Genomic DNA, 16,358 nt, shown 5'->3' with positions numbered 1-16,358 from the left:
CGGTGACTAGGAAGGGAGGGTTTTATTTGTTTTTTCACTCGTGATTAGAGGCAAGTTCTTCCTGCCAGGCGGAACGCCAGTATCTAGGGTGGGGCTTTGAAAATCAAAGGCCAGAATTTTTAGAAGGCTTAAGTAAGGTAACAACAGAGTGAATAAAAAGTTGAGCAAGAAAGGAAAGGTAGCTTTGGCTGGTGCAGATCACTGGATTGAGCAAGGGCTGCGAACTAAAGGGTCGGAGGTTGGATTCCCGGTCAGGACCCCATTTATGGGTTGGGGGCCAGGTCCCCGGTAGGGGGCACGCGAGAAGCAAATACACACTGCTATTTCTCTCCCTCTCTTCCTCTTTCCCTCTTTCTAAACATAAGTGAATTTTTTTTTTAAATAGAGACATGATCTTTTTAAAAAAAGTAATCACAATATAATATATGGCTGAGCTCTAATATTTACATAGCTATGATAATGTAAACACTAAATCTGATTTTTTTAAGTTGTGGTAATGTAAGTAAACAGGTTTTCCGCGTTTTGTGAGCCATTTTACAAAATTATCAAGTGTGAGGAGGTGATTATTGAAGTCTTTGATTTATAGCCAGTGCAACAAAAATACAAGAGGCCCCATTTTGCAATTGCTATCTGAAGAGGGGCGGGTGAGGGGGTAGGTAGAAAGTACTGTGGGATTGGATACTTAACCTGTGGGGTCTGCCCTTGACTCCAGGGAAATAGTATCAGAATTTAATTGAATTGTAGGACACCCACTTGGTAAACACAAGTAGCTAAAGAAGTGCTTGGCGTATAAACACCCATGCATTTGGTGTCAGAAATATTGTGGAATAGAAAAACAGTTTCCCTTTCATAGGTACTCCTTTTTTCAGCCACTTTGGAAAACACTCTGGCAGTTCCTCAAATAGCTAAACACATTTGCCATGTGACCCTGCAATTTCACCCCTAGGTTTATATCCAAGAGAAATGACAATATATGTCCACATAAACATCTGTACACGGTGTGTACATGCTATTTTATGAGGAACACAATAACCAGTATTACAGAAAGTATTAAATATGAAATAAATACACTTGTCAGGAAACAGAGCAAAAATTACACCAGAACTAAATGAGAATATGTTTTGTACCCATTTTTATTATAAAAATGATTGTTCACATTTTTGAATTGCATGTGTTAACATAACAATGGTGACTCCCCAGTACATGTACTTAAATGTACATAAAGTTTCCTATAGAGTATCTGCATTGACTTGTATCATTTTAATGATTCATAAATTGTAATTGAACTACAGGGCTCATTATTCAATAAGAAATCTCTTTTGTTAAGAATTTTTTTTTATATTTAGAGGAGAAGGAAGGGAGAAGGAGAAGGTGAGAGACATCTATGTGAGAGAAACGTCGATCATTTGCCTTTTTTATATGCCCTGACTGAAAACAAAACCCACAACTGAGGCATGTGTCCTGACCAAGAATCGAAATGGCAAGATTTCACCTTGTGATGTGACATCCAACCAACTGAGCCACACTGGTCAGTGCTAATAAGGAATCTTAATAAAATACTAAATATTCCTCTCCCCACCCTGCTATTTACTGGTAGTATAACGTGGGCCTGGCAGATTTTGAGCCTCTCTTGAGTTACTTTTTTTTCATTGATTCTTAGTTGGAAATGTTTCTCCACATCATCAACACTGTTGAAGTTGAAATGCATCATATACAATTGATGGCTTGACATATTTAAATAGAGAACTTGGCACATAAAATAGTGGTATATCATACAACCAAAGATATCTTAGCTTGGATGAAATACAGTAAAGTTATCTTTTTTAATAAATGATTTGTTTCTTTTAAACCAACCAGATATTTATGGTTTGAATATAATGACTATTCTCAGGTTCTCTAATTCCGATTTGAATTCTAAACAGTTTGAGTGAAAGTCCCCAATATCAGAAGATGGAAACGAAATGTTAGCTTTAGTCCTGGTATTTATTGTGGCTTTTCTGAACAAATGAAGTAGACTTCGGCTTTTTCCATACTGCACATGTCATGCTTCCCTTTGAAAGAGCATCAACCAAACTTTAGAGATGGTTTTGTGAATCCCTCTCTAGAACATAGCAGGGAAGTTTCATAAATTATTTACTTCAATGAAGATTAAACTGTAAAGTACAATTAGCTTTCTTTTTTTTTTAAGTGAGCTAAAATTTTTACTCATTGATTGACTTTTAGAGGGAAAGGAAAGAAGAGAGAGAGAAACATTGATTTGATGTTCCGCTTACTTATAGATTCATTGGCTGATTCTTGTATGTGCCCTGACTGGACATCAAAACCACAACCTTGGCATATTAGGATGACACTCTAACCAACTGAGCTACCCAGCAAGGGTACATACGAGTTTAATTTTACTTTTACAAAAGTAGGTTTCCTTTTCAAGCACAATATTTTGCGTTAAAATGGGGAAACTGCAACTATGGCAGTTACCCTGTTTAAGGCGAGTGGACTCACAAGACTGCAAGTTATATTAAGCTAAAACTCCAATAAAGATAAAAACTACAATATAGCATGAAGAAAAAATGTTACAGGTAAATATCAAGCTGTTCTGCAACTTATAGGCACAGATTCCAGTGACTTTTTCAGTAACACTGAACACTATTCATTTCCAAATCACAAGCCACCAAAATATATGTGAAGTCTCTTCATCTCATGGGAACCAAGGCATAAGTTTACTGAAAGATCTTTTATACTCCCTAGCCACATAGCCAAAACCTATAGAGGTTCCAATCATCCACAACCATATTTTCAATAATCAATGTAGGCAAGCTTGTATGCATACTAAACAGTACAGTATAATATGAGAAAATACGAAGCACTCACATTAATTCCAGGGACACTAAACAGCCTTTCTATTTCAAACTTATGTTTCAACAAGTCTTCTACATGGAAAGGGTTTGAGAACCTTGGGGGTGTGATGGAAGATGATGATAACTCAAGTACAAGATGTCATATTGGTTAGTTAGCAAAACAAGTACGTATTTTCCAAAGGACTTGCTGAGGATTGACTGGGAGCTGTCCATTGTCCTGTGTAAAGTCTGGGAAGTTGACTAAGGCACTTTTGTTTGTTTTGCTCTATTTCGTAAGACAAAGATTTTTTTTTTTAATGTTGTAAGCAATCTTTATTAGTATCATCCATTAATTCCATGGACAGGTATTAAGCTCCTGAATGTTAAGGTACTACGGATCGGCAGTGAACAAGATGAAAAAAATCTCTCTGCTCTTCAGAAACTTACGTTCTAGTTTATTCTAATTGTTTATTGATGTTAACTACTCTCATCCTCAGGTCTCTTTGTGCTCCTACTCCTCCTAAGAGGGTTTCTGTCTCCTTATCATTTTCTAATTAAATAAATGGTCACTTTCCAACAAGAAAGTTACTATACCTACAGTCAGGTAGGTACTTCCTAACTTTACCTGGATATGTTCAAAATACTAAAAGGGGTCTCCGTAGAAGAAGAATCTTTTCATTATAAAGGTGGAAGATATCTGACTCATCTTCCCTCATGTTTGCTCATCCTCAGTCTCTAACATTCACCCTCAAGGCCTATTTACAGGGATGTACCTATTAGGTAACAACCAAGAGTTGGTAAGGTCTGCTGCCTCCAGGTTAAATTTCAATTTTAAACCTAAACTTTAACATTTAATATAGTTAAAATATCTACTTGATCTTGTGAGAGTAAAGATGAGTTAAACTACCTCTTTCTTGGCAAGCCCATTGGCCATATGTCATGTATGATTCCTTCCTGTTTCACTATGATGTGAAACTGGTTGCTAATCAGCTGGGCCACGATATTGAACAAAACCCCTTTCCTTTCTCAGGTTTCAGTTTTTAAAAAATTTATTTCACAATTACAGTTGATATACAATATTATATTAGTTCCAGGTATACAACAGTGATTATTTGTTTATATACCTTGCAAAATGATCACTCCTGTAAGTCTACTACTGATCTGACACCATAGGCATGTGTTGCAATATTTTCGACGATATTACCCTATGCTGTACTTTACATCCCAGTGACTGTTTTTATAATTGACAATCTGTACTTCCAAATTTCTGCCACAGAAATATGGAACACTCCAAGAAATTTACGCGTCATCCTTGCGCAGGGGCCATGCCAATCTCTGCGTGGGTCCAATTTTATCATATGCGTTGCAGGAAAGGCGCACTCTTGGAGCTTTTGCTTCGCCGCCCCCGACCCCAAGGGACAGCCAAGCTTCTCCATTGGCACTGCCCCTGAACAACCGTGTTCCCCGTTCTCCTCCACCCCAAGTGTATCAAGAATTTTATATTCCTTGCTCTCCGATCAACGCTATACATTCAGCGGTTCTCTAAATCGTAGACTGGCCTCAAATACCACTTTCTCTCCACAAAGCGCCCTGCCACCAGAATTCTCAGGACAACAGCCGGTTCCCCTCTGGTTGTTCGAGTTCTGTTCGGTTCCCTTCCGTGGAACTTAATCTAAGATGAGCACTTCCCCTTAGCTTTCTTCAGCCTGAGGCTCCAAGGCCTTAAACGGCCGTCGAGACCATCTCCGCCCATCCAGAGGGGAGACCCGGGCTGGCTGGAGCTGCTGAGCAGCTAAGCAGTCTGTGGAGCGCCCCTGGCTAAGGTTGCACAGTCGGGGCTCAGTGGCTCAAGTGGCTTGGAAATGGGGTGATGCGGGTCATTTTTAGCAGTTTCTCACTGTTTCTAGCCTTCCCGGACAAATCAGAAAAAAGGATATTATGCCTGAACTAAAGCAGTAGGCAGGTCAACAGCTGCTCTGGCTAAAAATAGCCGCCAATTGGGCACGTCAAATTTTACATCAGAGAGCAATGACCCGGAGCCAGACTAACCAGACGCTAGACTCTGGAACGGCGCGCACTGACCCTCGTCGGCTTCTAAGGGTCCGCGAAGCCGCGGAGGTGTTGTTGCGGACAACTGAGCAAAAGTGGAGAAAAGGTTTCGTGATTTGTCTGCAGCGGCAAGTGGGAAGTCAGTGTCGGGTTTCCGACTCCTGGGCATTTTGTTGGTGGTGCGGTTCCTGAACGCGCAGTGATTGGTGTTGGGGCAGCGAGTGGGGGCCCTCGCCGGGGGCGGGGGTTGCGCGTTGGATCTGTTGGGAGCCCGCTGCAGTGCGGCGGTGTTCTCCGCGCGGGGGCGCTCGTGGGGTTTCGTGCAGGAACGATCACTTGGCCTGTCTTTGTTGGAGAGTCGCGTTTGAGGTATTTGGTGCTGGGGACGGAGTCCGGGGAATTCCGTGTTTATTGCTAATCGCACACTTAACGCGTGAGACACCACGTCTCGGGACCTCCTGTGTCCCTGTCTACTGTATAGTCCTTAGAATATTTGTTTTGGGGTTCTATTCCAACCCAAGTAATGGCACCCCCATCCTCTTAAACATCCTTCCAGAAAAATAACTTAAAATTTACTATATTTTATTTTTAGTGTTGGGATCAGGTGTGTGGGTATTCAATACATGTTTAATCTAACATCCTATTATAAGCATTTTCACATTACAAACTCCTCCGAAGTTTTCTTCTTGAAACTGCTGCAGTTTTGTTGCATCAGGTGGGTGCCTTAATTTTGGTAGAGGTGACAGATTTAGATACAACACTTTTAGGCACGTGTGACGGATTTCCTTTAACCCAAGTCATTTGTTTCTTTGACCAGCTCTGCTGTTTTTCCCGGTGTGTCTTGGACATATTTATTCGTAAATGGTTTTGACATTTGTTGTAATTGTAAATGGTGTTTTTTCCCCATATGTCCTCGCCTCCTCTTTTTGTTTCTTCTAATTTTACCTAAAATTACATAATTCATAAAAAGCAAAAAATTTTTTTACATGATTACATAATTTTGTGAGTTACATAAGTCACAAAAGCAAAAGATAAAAAAGATACACTTATTTTGTCACCTCATTCTACTCATGTTATTACTAATAGCTTCTAATTTGATTCCTTGATGTTTCCTGCCTGATTGCTAACTTTATATAAATGGAGTCATACAATAGTGCTCTTTTGTGTTTTGCTTCTTTTGCTCAATACTTTGTGGTGAAATTCACCTAAGTTGTCACATGTAGCAGCAGTTCATTTCTTTTCATTGCTTGTAGTATTCCATTCTGTGATTATACCCCAATTTATTTATCCATTTTGCTATTTATAGATGTTTAGGTAGTTATTGGCCTGTGTCTATTATGAATGATGCTAGACAAATATTTTTGTACATACATTTAGGTGTGTGGAAGTTCTGTGGGCATATACTTAGTAGAATTTCTGAAGTGTGGGCATGCTACATACAAGGAGAAATGTCAAATGTCCAGTCATAATGGGAGATTCTTAACATACCACTCTCAGTAACAAAACAAGTAAACCAAAGACTTGAAGGCTATAGATTAACAAGGGTCAGCAAACTTTTTCTGTAAAGGGGCAGAGGGTAAATATTTTAGGCTCTGCTGGTCATATGGTCTGTCTGCACCTACTCAACTCTGCCATTGTAATTGGAAAGTAGCCACAAAATACATCAACAAATGTGTGTGGCTGTGTTTCAATAAAACATTATTTCCAAAAACAAGGCACCAGCCAAGCCCTAAAAGATTATTATGACATAATTAATAACCTTGACCAGTATAAAACACTGTACCCCACAATTGTTTTCAAATGCATATAGAACATTTATAATAGTGGTCTCTAAAGCAAGTCTTAAGAAATTTCAAAGGATTGAAATCACACAGACTGTCTTCTCTAACCATAGTGAAATTAAGCAACAAAGAAATATCAAAATATTAAGTAGAAAATTCCCATTTGTTTGGCAAGTATGCTGTGTATGACTAAATAATCATGAATCAAAATACTATAATGGAAGTGTGTTGAACTGCATTTTAATAATAATCCTACATGTCAAATCTTATTGAATTCAACTAAAGCCGTCAGTGGAGGGAATGTGTAGCTGTAAATGCATGTTAGAAATGAAGGAAGGATGAAATCAATGAATAAGCATTTATGTTGGTAGTTCCCTTTTCTTCTAATCTATTGATTAGTATTTTGAAATGCTGGCTTCATACAGTTAGTACAGTAACTCTTTTTCTTTTGACATAAGATTGGAATCATGTGTACCGTCAAGATTAAGTAGAACTCATCAGGCCCTGCTAACTTCTTATTTTTAACTTTTTTCCCATGGAAACTCAGAGGATAGAGAGAATAGTATAATAATATGTGCATGTCACTTAGCTTTCAACAATTATCAACTCAGGACCAATCATGTTCATCTGTGTCTCCCCTGCTTTAGCTTTTCTTCCACAAAATTTCATTACAAATTCAAGGTTTCATGTCCTTAAACTTATAAATATTCCAGTATGTATCTCTAAATGGCAAGGTCATTTAAAAATCTATAATTAGCAGGTCACTTTCAAATGTATATCAAAATTAATAACCATCCTTTTGTTTCATCTATTACCCAGTCCATACTAATTTTTTTCTGATCATCTCAAAGTAATCTTTTAACATTGAATCATGATCCAAATAATGTGTGTACATTGCATTTATTTGTTAATCTCTTAGGCCTCATTCTGTAATAGTTCCTCTTTCATTTTTTTCTTTTGTCTTTATGCCTCTTAATATGTTGCAATAAGCAGTATACAACACTATTAATGAAGGATTCTTGCTTAGATAGTTAAACATGTAACCATTGCCCCAGTGTAATAACCAAAACATTAGGCATATGTGGGCACTCCTAGGTTTCCAGAGCTACCACTTCTATACACTATCTTTCCTAAAATTGATCTATGTAAGAACTTGGCAGTGGACAAGACCGTGAGCTGGGTTTTGTTTCCCATCTCTTCTTTCACATTTGCTCTTCCTACCTTTACAAAAAAAAACCACACAAAAAACAAACAAACAAAAAAACAGGGGGAGGGGGTATCCCTCTTGTGCATTCTGTATCTTTCCTAGAAGCATGGGCCCCATGATGTAAAAACGTCCAGGATGTTAAAGATGCTGATGAAATATCAGAACCTTATGTTAGAATGAGTCCATGCAGGAAGAGAGGGTTGTGGTCCCAGGTGCATGTCTTCTCATAACTGAATTTGCTTTTGAATCCATAGGTTCTGGTCTATAGGAACAAGACATTTTCAGTGCTAGAAGGAAGAGGTGCCAGGTTTGGGAGATCATCAGTTCCTGACCTGAGATATCTGACTATAGCTTCTGGGCAGGCCCAGAGACACAGAGAAAGCACATCCTAGAGCTTCCAGTCTTTGCTTCAGAACTTGAGGAAATGACCAAGGCCCAGGTGAGGTTTGTTTTATCTATTTTTTATCCTTTGTTTCCCAGTGAATGTATGGAAGCTTCTAATGTCTGATAACATGATACAGTGTATGTTAATAAAAATCAGGATTTGTCCAAGAATAAGTTTAGGTTATAATCTTAACATCAGAACAAATTAGGCAGTGTGAGATATGTAGGTCATAGGGTCCATATAAAGTTCTTAAGGTTGGAACATAGGTAAGTGACTGTGTAAGTCACTGTGGGTTGTCTTAGCTTTGAACTTGTGTCTACTTTTCTTGGCAGCTGTAGTAACAAGACATGAAAAGTTACATGATTTGCAGCGTCTGTGTGGAGAAGGCAAACTAGTTCCTCAGGGGAAGTAAACACCTCATGGCTCTTAGATCTTAAGAGGTTTCTTTCTCTAGGTCTTTGGAGGGGTTTTGAAGTAGACAGTGTCCTCAGTATCAGTGGTATAATAAAAGACGTAAGGTGAATTCTTTGGCTTTTTCCTATTGTCTTCTTCGGAGCAAGCTAAGGGGCTGATACCAAAGCAGAACTTAATTGGACAAAATTCTTTAAAAGCAATGTGCCTTGACCATAGAGCCTTCTGGAAATCTGTACCCAGGAATAAAGCTTGGACTGTGTAATAGAATGAATGAGCTGCTTTCAGTGGTCTTTCATGAAGTTTCTCAACTAGATTTTTGTGACTGACTGATCTGGCTGCTCCCTTTATACCTTCTTTACCTCAGGTTCAAAAATGAAGTCAGAGGCAATTGTTTTGGTATTTGTATTTTTAAAGTGGTTTTTGTTTTTGTTTTTTTGAGAGAGAGAGAGATTGGGGAAGGGAGGAGAGAAACATCGATGTGTGAGAGAAACATCAATGGGTTGCCTGTCCAATGCCACCAACTGGGGACCTGGACCACAACCTAGGCATGTGCCCTGACTGGAAATTGAATCAGCAACCTTTTGGTTCACAGACTGGTACTCAGTCCACTGAGCCACACCAGTCAGGACACATGTTGAAATCTTGACCCCCAAAGATGATGGTATTAGGAAGTGGGGCCTTGGGAAGAGACATAGGTCTTGAGGGTGAAGCCTTCATGAATGGGATCTGTGTTCTTATAAAAGACACCCTGCAGACCTCTCTCACCCTTCAGCCACATGAGGACACAGTGGGAAGGAGCCTACTGTGAACCAAGAAGTAGGGTCTGCCAGAATACAACCATGCCGGCTCCTTGATCTTGGACTTGCCAGATTCTACAACTGTGAGAAATAAGTTTCTGCTTTTATCAGCTACCCAGTCTGTGGTATTTTGTTACAGCAGCCTGAGTGGACTAGGACACGTGGCCCTATGGTATGTGAAACAGTCACAGTGCACAGAACATCATGGGAAAAAGTGATCGGGATGTGTTCCTGTCTCTCTTTTCTACATCATCTCTTCCACCTGCTTGCTTTGAAATTTGTCTGTACAGGCATTGTTATCATTTGAAGACGTGGCTGTGGGCTTCACCTGGGAGGAGATCTGGCTCAGAAGGATCTGGACCAGGACGTGATGTTGGAGAACTACAGCAACCTGGTGTCAGTGGGTGAGGCCAGCATCACATCAGCTGCCTTTTCCTTCTCATTCAGTGAAATCTGTAGGGTTTCTGAGATTTTTTAAAAAGGGTTTATTTATTTATTTTTAGAGAAAAGGAGGGAGAAAACTTCAATGTGCGATTGCCTCTCACATGCCCCCAACTTGGGGACCTGGCCTGCAACCCAGGCACGTGCCCTGACTGAGAACTGAACCAGCCACCCTTTGGTTCACAAGTCAGTGCTCAATCCACTGAGTCACAACAACTAGGGTTGAGGTATTTTATGGTTTGGACTAAATCACTGTGGGTGATAGACTTTTATTCCAAACTTAGGTTCACAAGTCAGTGCTCAATCCACTGAGTCACAACAACTAGGATTGAGGTATTTTATGGTTTGGACTAAAGCACTGTGGGTGATAGACTTTTATTCTCCTGTTTGGTCCTAGAGTCTGTGTTCTGCCTCTCCAAATCAAAGGCCTTTACTTTACCAAAGTGCAAATGATGTGGTCCTTGAAATACAGCTTTCTTCAACTGTCATAGAGTCCTCAAGCTTAAATACTTGGTGCCAAGTGTTCACTGATTTCCCTTTTACAGGATATCAGTTTTCTACCTTAGATTCACTCTTCTGGCTGGAGCAAGGAGGACCACCATGGACAGCAGAGGAAGCAGCCCATAGTCCAGCCTGTCCAGGTGAGTGAATAAAAACCAAGGAAGTGGGGGGAGATGAGGCTAAATTTCTAGGCAGTCAGTAAAAAGTTGACACCTTTGAAATGTTTAAAGAACTCTTCTTACCCCAGTTGGTGACCTTTCCACATCTCTCTTCTTTATAAGGGATGATTGATGTCTTCTTTTTCCAATTTTCTGGATCTGATTGCAGTCTCTCTAATCTAGGGCTCTAATCTAATCTAGTCTAATCTAATCTTCATTTCTTAGGGGGTTGTATTCTTCCCAGCATGCTCACATCTTCCCTGTATTTTTTCTGCAGCATGCTCACTTCCCATTCTGCCCAATACTTGCTATGAGATTCCTCTTACTACCCATACAGCTCGCTTTGCACTTAGTACTGCTTTCTACCTGCAGGGAGGGCCAGTATCCATCCCTGACAAACCACCTTACCTTAGTCATCTGAAAATCACACACACCTCATCTTTCAGGGCATTACCCTCTGCTTCCCCATCTTCCAGTTGTTTTTTAGAAATCTGCTTGGTTCTCATATTAAAAGTTTAATTTGTTCTCAAGGCCTTAAGTCCTCTGTTCTGTGGAGAGTCTCAGATTGACTTCTGCTGCTACCATCTAATCTGCACTCTAACTGTGTGTGCTGTTGGCCATGCCACTAAGGCAGCTGCCCTGTGAGGTCCCACTTCCCATACGCAAAACCGGAATCCTTCTTTCTCCCAGATAACATCTGCATCATCATTGAGGTTGTTTCTACATAATGAAGATCGAAGCTCTCAGTACTCCCACAGATGTTCCTGAGTTGTCCATCTCTCTAGACACTAATCTGCCCTCTAATTCTACATTTTGCCTGCACCTAGGATAATTATCCAGGAAGCTCCTTTTTCCTTTAGCTTCAGTGTCAGAACCTGAGGTCTTTTCATCCTGGTGAATCCTTTTACTTTTTGTGAATTTTATTTAGGTTCTGCTATACTGTTCTACTCCCTTGTACCTGGTCACTTTTGCATTGCCTTGAGTCATCCCTATTTGCTCTATTATTTCTGAAGGTCTCTGCTTTTCCTATTAACTTTTGTTGTTTCAAAAAGGCCTTTGGAAACTTCCAGTCTCAATTTCCACCCAAAGTGGGCCACTGTCATTTAGACTTGCATTGTTCATTGCTACATACACCTGCTAATTTCAGTTTTCTCTTAGTTCTTGCTGATGTTCTGGCTGCAGTCCTCTATGGATGGGTAGGGCATTAAAGCAGTGGAACTTGATGAGAAAACACGAGTGAATGTTGGTTGAAAACACAAGAGATCCATATATACAGGGTTTGGCAAAAGTAGGTTCACAGTTGTCATACAAATAAATAATATAATAATAAGTAATAATTCAAGAATAGACTCTGTGTTTCAGTTACTCACAGCTATAAACCTACTTTTGCCGACCCCTGTGCTTAGAGCTTGAGAAGTTAAGAGACCAGTCAAGTAGGATGGGAAGTATGTGGGGCCCTGGTTGGTGGCTCAGTTGTTCAGAGCATCGTCCTGATACATCAAGGTTGTGGGTTCAATCCCTGGTTAGGGGACATATAAGAATAAACCAGTGAATGCATAAGTAAGTGGAACAACAAATCAATGCCTCTATTTCTCTCTCTAAAATCAATGAAAAAAAAAGAAAGAAGTATGCAGGCTCTGGTAGAAGGGGTGTCAGAAGATGATGTCACAGAAACAAGTGGCAAACTTATTACAAGAAGGAGGAAGCGGTGTATTTTATTGAATATAAAATAACCTGAGGAACTGGCATCTCCACACTTGATTATGTTGCATTTTTACATCCAGACACTGCCTGCTTTCACTTGGAGGTCTTTTTCTCTCTGTGATGTTTCCAAGTGCACTTGGAACTTCCACTTTCCTGACTTCTGTCTACTTGTATCTGCACCACACTGCACTGCACCCTCATCTGCGCTGTGTCCTTCATTTTTTTTGCACATTTCTCCACCTCCGTGATAGTTACTCAAACAGAAGATACTGTTAACATCTTGTCTGAACTCCACTATTGTCTCCTCTGTATTCTCTCAACAATTTCATCTCCAATTTATTCTCGTACAACAGTCATGTGACGACCTTTTTGAAATATCAATTCAGAACATATTATATTCCTGCAAAAAAAAGTTTGGTGGTTTCCTGCCATAAGTCTCCCTACATGATCTGTATGTTCTCAATTGTACCTCCCTTTCCAAACTTGTCCATTGCTACCTCACTTAAGCTTGGGATAGTCCAGGTATACCAGCCTCTCTCATGTTTCTTGATCCTGCCTAAGTTTTTCTACCTCAGGGTTTTTTTTGTTGTTGTTGTTTGTTTGTTTTAAGATTTTATTTATCTTTAGAGGGGAAGGAGAGAGGGAGAGAAACATGAATGTATGGTTGCCTCTAGTGCATCTCCTGCTGGGAACTGGCCTGCAACCCAGGCATGTGCCCTGACTGGAAATTGAACCATGATCCTCTGGTCTGCAGACCTGTGCTCAATCCACTGAGCTACACCAGCCAAGTATCTCAAGTTTTTTTTTGCAATGGCTTCTAGGTGTACCTCTTCTAGGAATGTTCTTCATGCAGTTATTTGCATAATATTGCTCATTCTTATCCTGTGATGTCAGTTTAACTTTTCTTGTAGATGACTACTTGATGTAAGACTGACCTACCACTACTCTACCACCTCTTTCCTATCATTTTTCACATTCTTTAACTTTCTTTTTTGCTTACCAGTTGAGTCTCTTTCTCTCTTGTTACTAGAATGACTGTTCCATGCAGAGAGAATATATTAGTCACTTTAAAAGTCGCACTAAAGTGACTAATGTATTCTAATATTCTAATATAATATTCAAATGTATTCCCAAACACCAGCCCATTTCATATTTGTTAGATGAATGGATCCAGTCTCTTAATCTTTTTTTGTTCTATTTCAGTCACAGTGTGGTTTTCTTTCTTCTCTCCCCACTTTTCAAGATCCTATTGGGAAAGAAGCCCAAGCAATACTTACTCAGGATAAACTGTCTATGTTGTTTCTACAGTAGTTGTTTTTCCTTTTGCTGTTTTATAATATTAGCATAGGATACATTTCCATAGGCACATTTCTCTTAGACTGAGATCTTGTAAGAGCTAGACCAAACCCTGGCATTTTTGTATCAAAATTTCCCCCTACAATTATCATGGATGTTTTTATTATTATTTTTCCTACAAGAACTATGGGAGAGTGATCATACACAATGGCACCCAGAAAAGCAAAGTGAGATTAAAACTTTGGAATGATATCAACAAAGTTATGCACTTGCAAATAATTTTGATTTATGCAAAAGTCTTGTTTCTTAAATGGCAAGACACATTAAGTTTGGCTCACATTGTAAACATTCGAAGTCATGTTTAGGTTTTGTTAACCAGAAGAGAAGATATGCAGGAAAGAATTCTGATGAGTTTATTGACTATGGGAAACCATCTCTCTACATCCAGCGTGATGAAACTTGTACTGAAATTAAATACCATGGATGTGTTAAACCCAGTAGCACTAAGTCACAGCTCAGTGACCATTAAATAACTTACCCAGGAGGGAAACCACATGAATGCAGTGAGTGCGGGAAAGTCTTCACCAGGAAGGCACAGCTCATTAGACATCAGAAAACAAAAAGAGGAGAGAAACCTCATGGATGCAGTGAATGCAGGAAAACATTCATGAGGAAGATTCAGTTCACCGAACATCAGAGAACTCACACAGGAGAGAGACTCCATGAATGTAAGGAGTGTAAAAAAGCTTTTGCCAGAAAGTCACAGCTTATGGTACATCAGAGAACTCATACAGGAGAGAAACCCTATGTGTGCAGTGAATGTGGGAAAGAAAGCCTTTAGCCAGAAGTGCCTGCTCAGTAGACATCAGTGATCTCATACTGGAGAGAAACTACGGATGCAGTGTCTTTGGGAAAGCCTTTTCCCAGAAGGCATACCTCATCACACACCACAGACTTCACATAGGAGAGAAGCCTTATAAGTCCTTATAAGTGCAGTGAATGTGGAAAAACTTTCTTTTTTAAGTCAGACCTGACCAAACACCAGAGAATTCACACTGGAGAGAAACCTTATGAATGAGCGCAGTCAGTGTGAAAAAGCCTTCAGAAGCAAGTCAAAGCTCATTCAGCACCAGCGAACTCATAGCAGAGAGAGACCATATGCATGCACTGAATGTGGCAAAGCCTTTGCCCACATGTTGGTCCTCATTAAACATAAGAAAACTCATACAAGAGATAGAGCTGCAAATTCACTGATGGTGGTGAAAGCCTCCTCAGGGAGTCATAGCTCTTTATACATAAGTGAACTCTTATAAGAGCAGAACTCTATGAACACAGTGCCTGTGGAAATGTCTTCAGGAACTCAGCCCTTACTAAGCATTGGTAAACTTTTAGGGAATAGAAGTGTGATTGTGTTTCCAAGAAGTCAAGCCTTAGTAGATAATCAGGAATTTGCACAGGGAATAAGCCTTGCAAATGCAGTGACTGTGACCACACCTTCAGTAATAAATTATGCCTTTTATGTTACAGATATTGTGTAGGAAAAAGTCCTCTAGTACCAGAATGTGGAAAAGCCTCTAGCAAGAATTCTGCACATGTTATATGTCAGAGCTCACTTAGGACAGGAATGATACAAGTGCAGTGGTTGTAGAGGACACTTCTATGAGCAGTTAGATTTACAATGTCAGTGAAATCATTTTGGGCAGAAATGCAGTGATTGTGAGGAAGCCTTTGCCTGGAGGTGGTAATAACAGTTGCTTTCAGTGAATTCTCACAGGTCCAAACCCTTAGGAAAGAATGTGATGGTTTTCAGTGATAAATTGTACCTCTTCACATGTCAGAGAATCATAAAAAGAGAACTCTAGAGATGTTGGAGGTGGAAAAAATTTTTAGTAAGATGTGGAAGAACTCAAGGAAAAAATCATGAAAGCAATAAAAGGTGGAAATTCTAACACCAAAGTAACCCCTGCATCACAATTTTATACATTAGGACTCTGGGAAAGACTTCTCTATTAAATGAAATCTCAGACACAGGAATTGCATTATGTAGTGAAAAATCTATGAATATAATGAAAGTAGAAGTACAACTGTATTAGTTTCTTATGACTGCTATAACAAATTACCACAAATGTGGTGGCTAAGAACAATACAGATTTATTATCTTACAGTGCTGGAGGTCTACAGTCCAAAATGCATCTCACTAGGCTAAAAGCAAGGTATTGGCAGGGTTGCATGTCATTTTGGAGGCTCTAGGAAAGGATCTGTTTCTTTGTTCTTCCAGCTCCTAAAAGCTGCCCAAATTCCTTGGCTTGTTTTATGACTCTAATACTGATTCTTCTCCTCTTCTCTTCCACATTTAAGGACCCTTGTGATCACATTGGGTCCACCCAGGTAATCCAGGATAATGTCCCCACCTTATGATAAGTTAATTAGCAAATTTAACTCCACCTGCTACCTTGATTTTTCTTTGCCTTACAACTTGACCTATTCACCAGTTTTGGAAATCAGGATGTGGACCCTCTGGCCCCCAGTGATTCACGTCCATCCCACATGTAAGATATATCCACCCTTTCCCAACATCTCCAAATGTTTTTAAAATATATTTTATTGATTATGACATTACAGTTGTCCTATTCCCCCCCATTCCCCTCCACCCTGCACACCTGTGCTCCACCATTCCCCCCTTTTGTTTATGTTTGTGTCACAAGTTCTTTAGATTCTGTATTTCCCATACTATTCTTGCCCTCCCCCTGTCTATTTTCTACCTACCGTCTATGCTATTCTCTGTATCTTC

At 39.7% G+C, this 16,358-nt stretch overlaps 1 non-coding gene and 1 pseudogene across 1 annotated transcript; one reads left to right on the top strand and one right to left on the bottom strand.

Annotated features, from left to right (window-relative positions):
* Positions 1-4,108: 4,108 nt before the first annotated feature.
* On the bottom strand, positions 4,109-4,210 carry LOC119038470 (U6 spliceosomal RNA). Its single transcript, XR_005080427.2, has one exon. It is a non-coding gene; the product is annotated as a U6 spliceosomal RNA (small nuclear RNA).
* Positions 4,211-4,862: 652 nt separating this feature from the next.
* LOC119038433 (zinc finger protein 577-like) lies at positions 4,863-15,105 on the top strand (annotated as a pseudogene).
* Positions 15,106-16,358: the final 1,253 nt, after the last annotated feature.

The sequence above is a fragment of the Artibeus jamaicensis genome, unplaced genomic scaffold (genome assembly GCF_021234435.1).
Source record: "Artibeus jamaicensis isolate MK-2021 breed Jamaican fruit bat unplaced genomic scaffold, CSHL_Jam_final scaffold_804, whole genome shotgun sequence".
Lineage (NCBI taxonomy): Eukaryota > Metazoa > Chordata > Mammalia > Chiroptera > Phyllostomidae > Artibeus > Artibeus jamaicensis.
The sequence above is the reverse complement of the archived record's forward strand: the minus strand, read 5'-3'. Positions and strand labels throughout refer to the sequence as shown.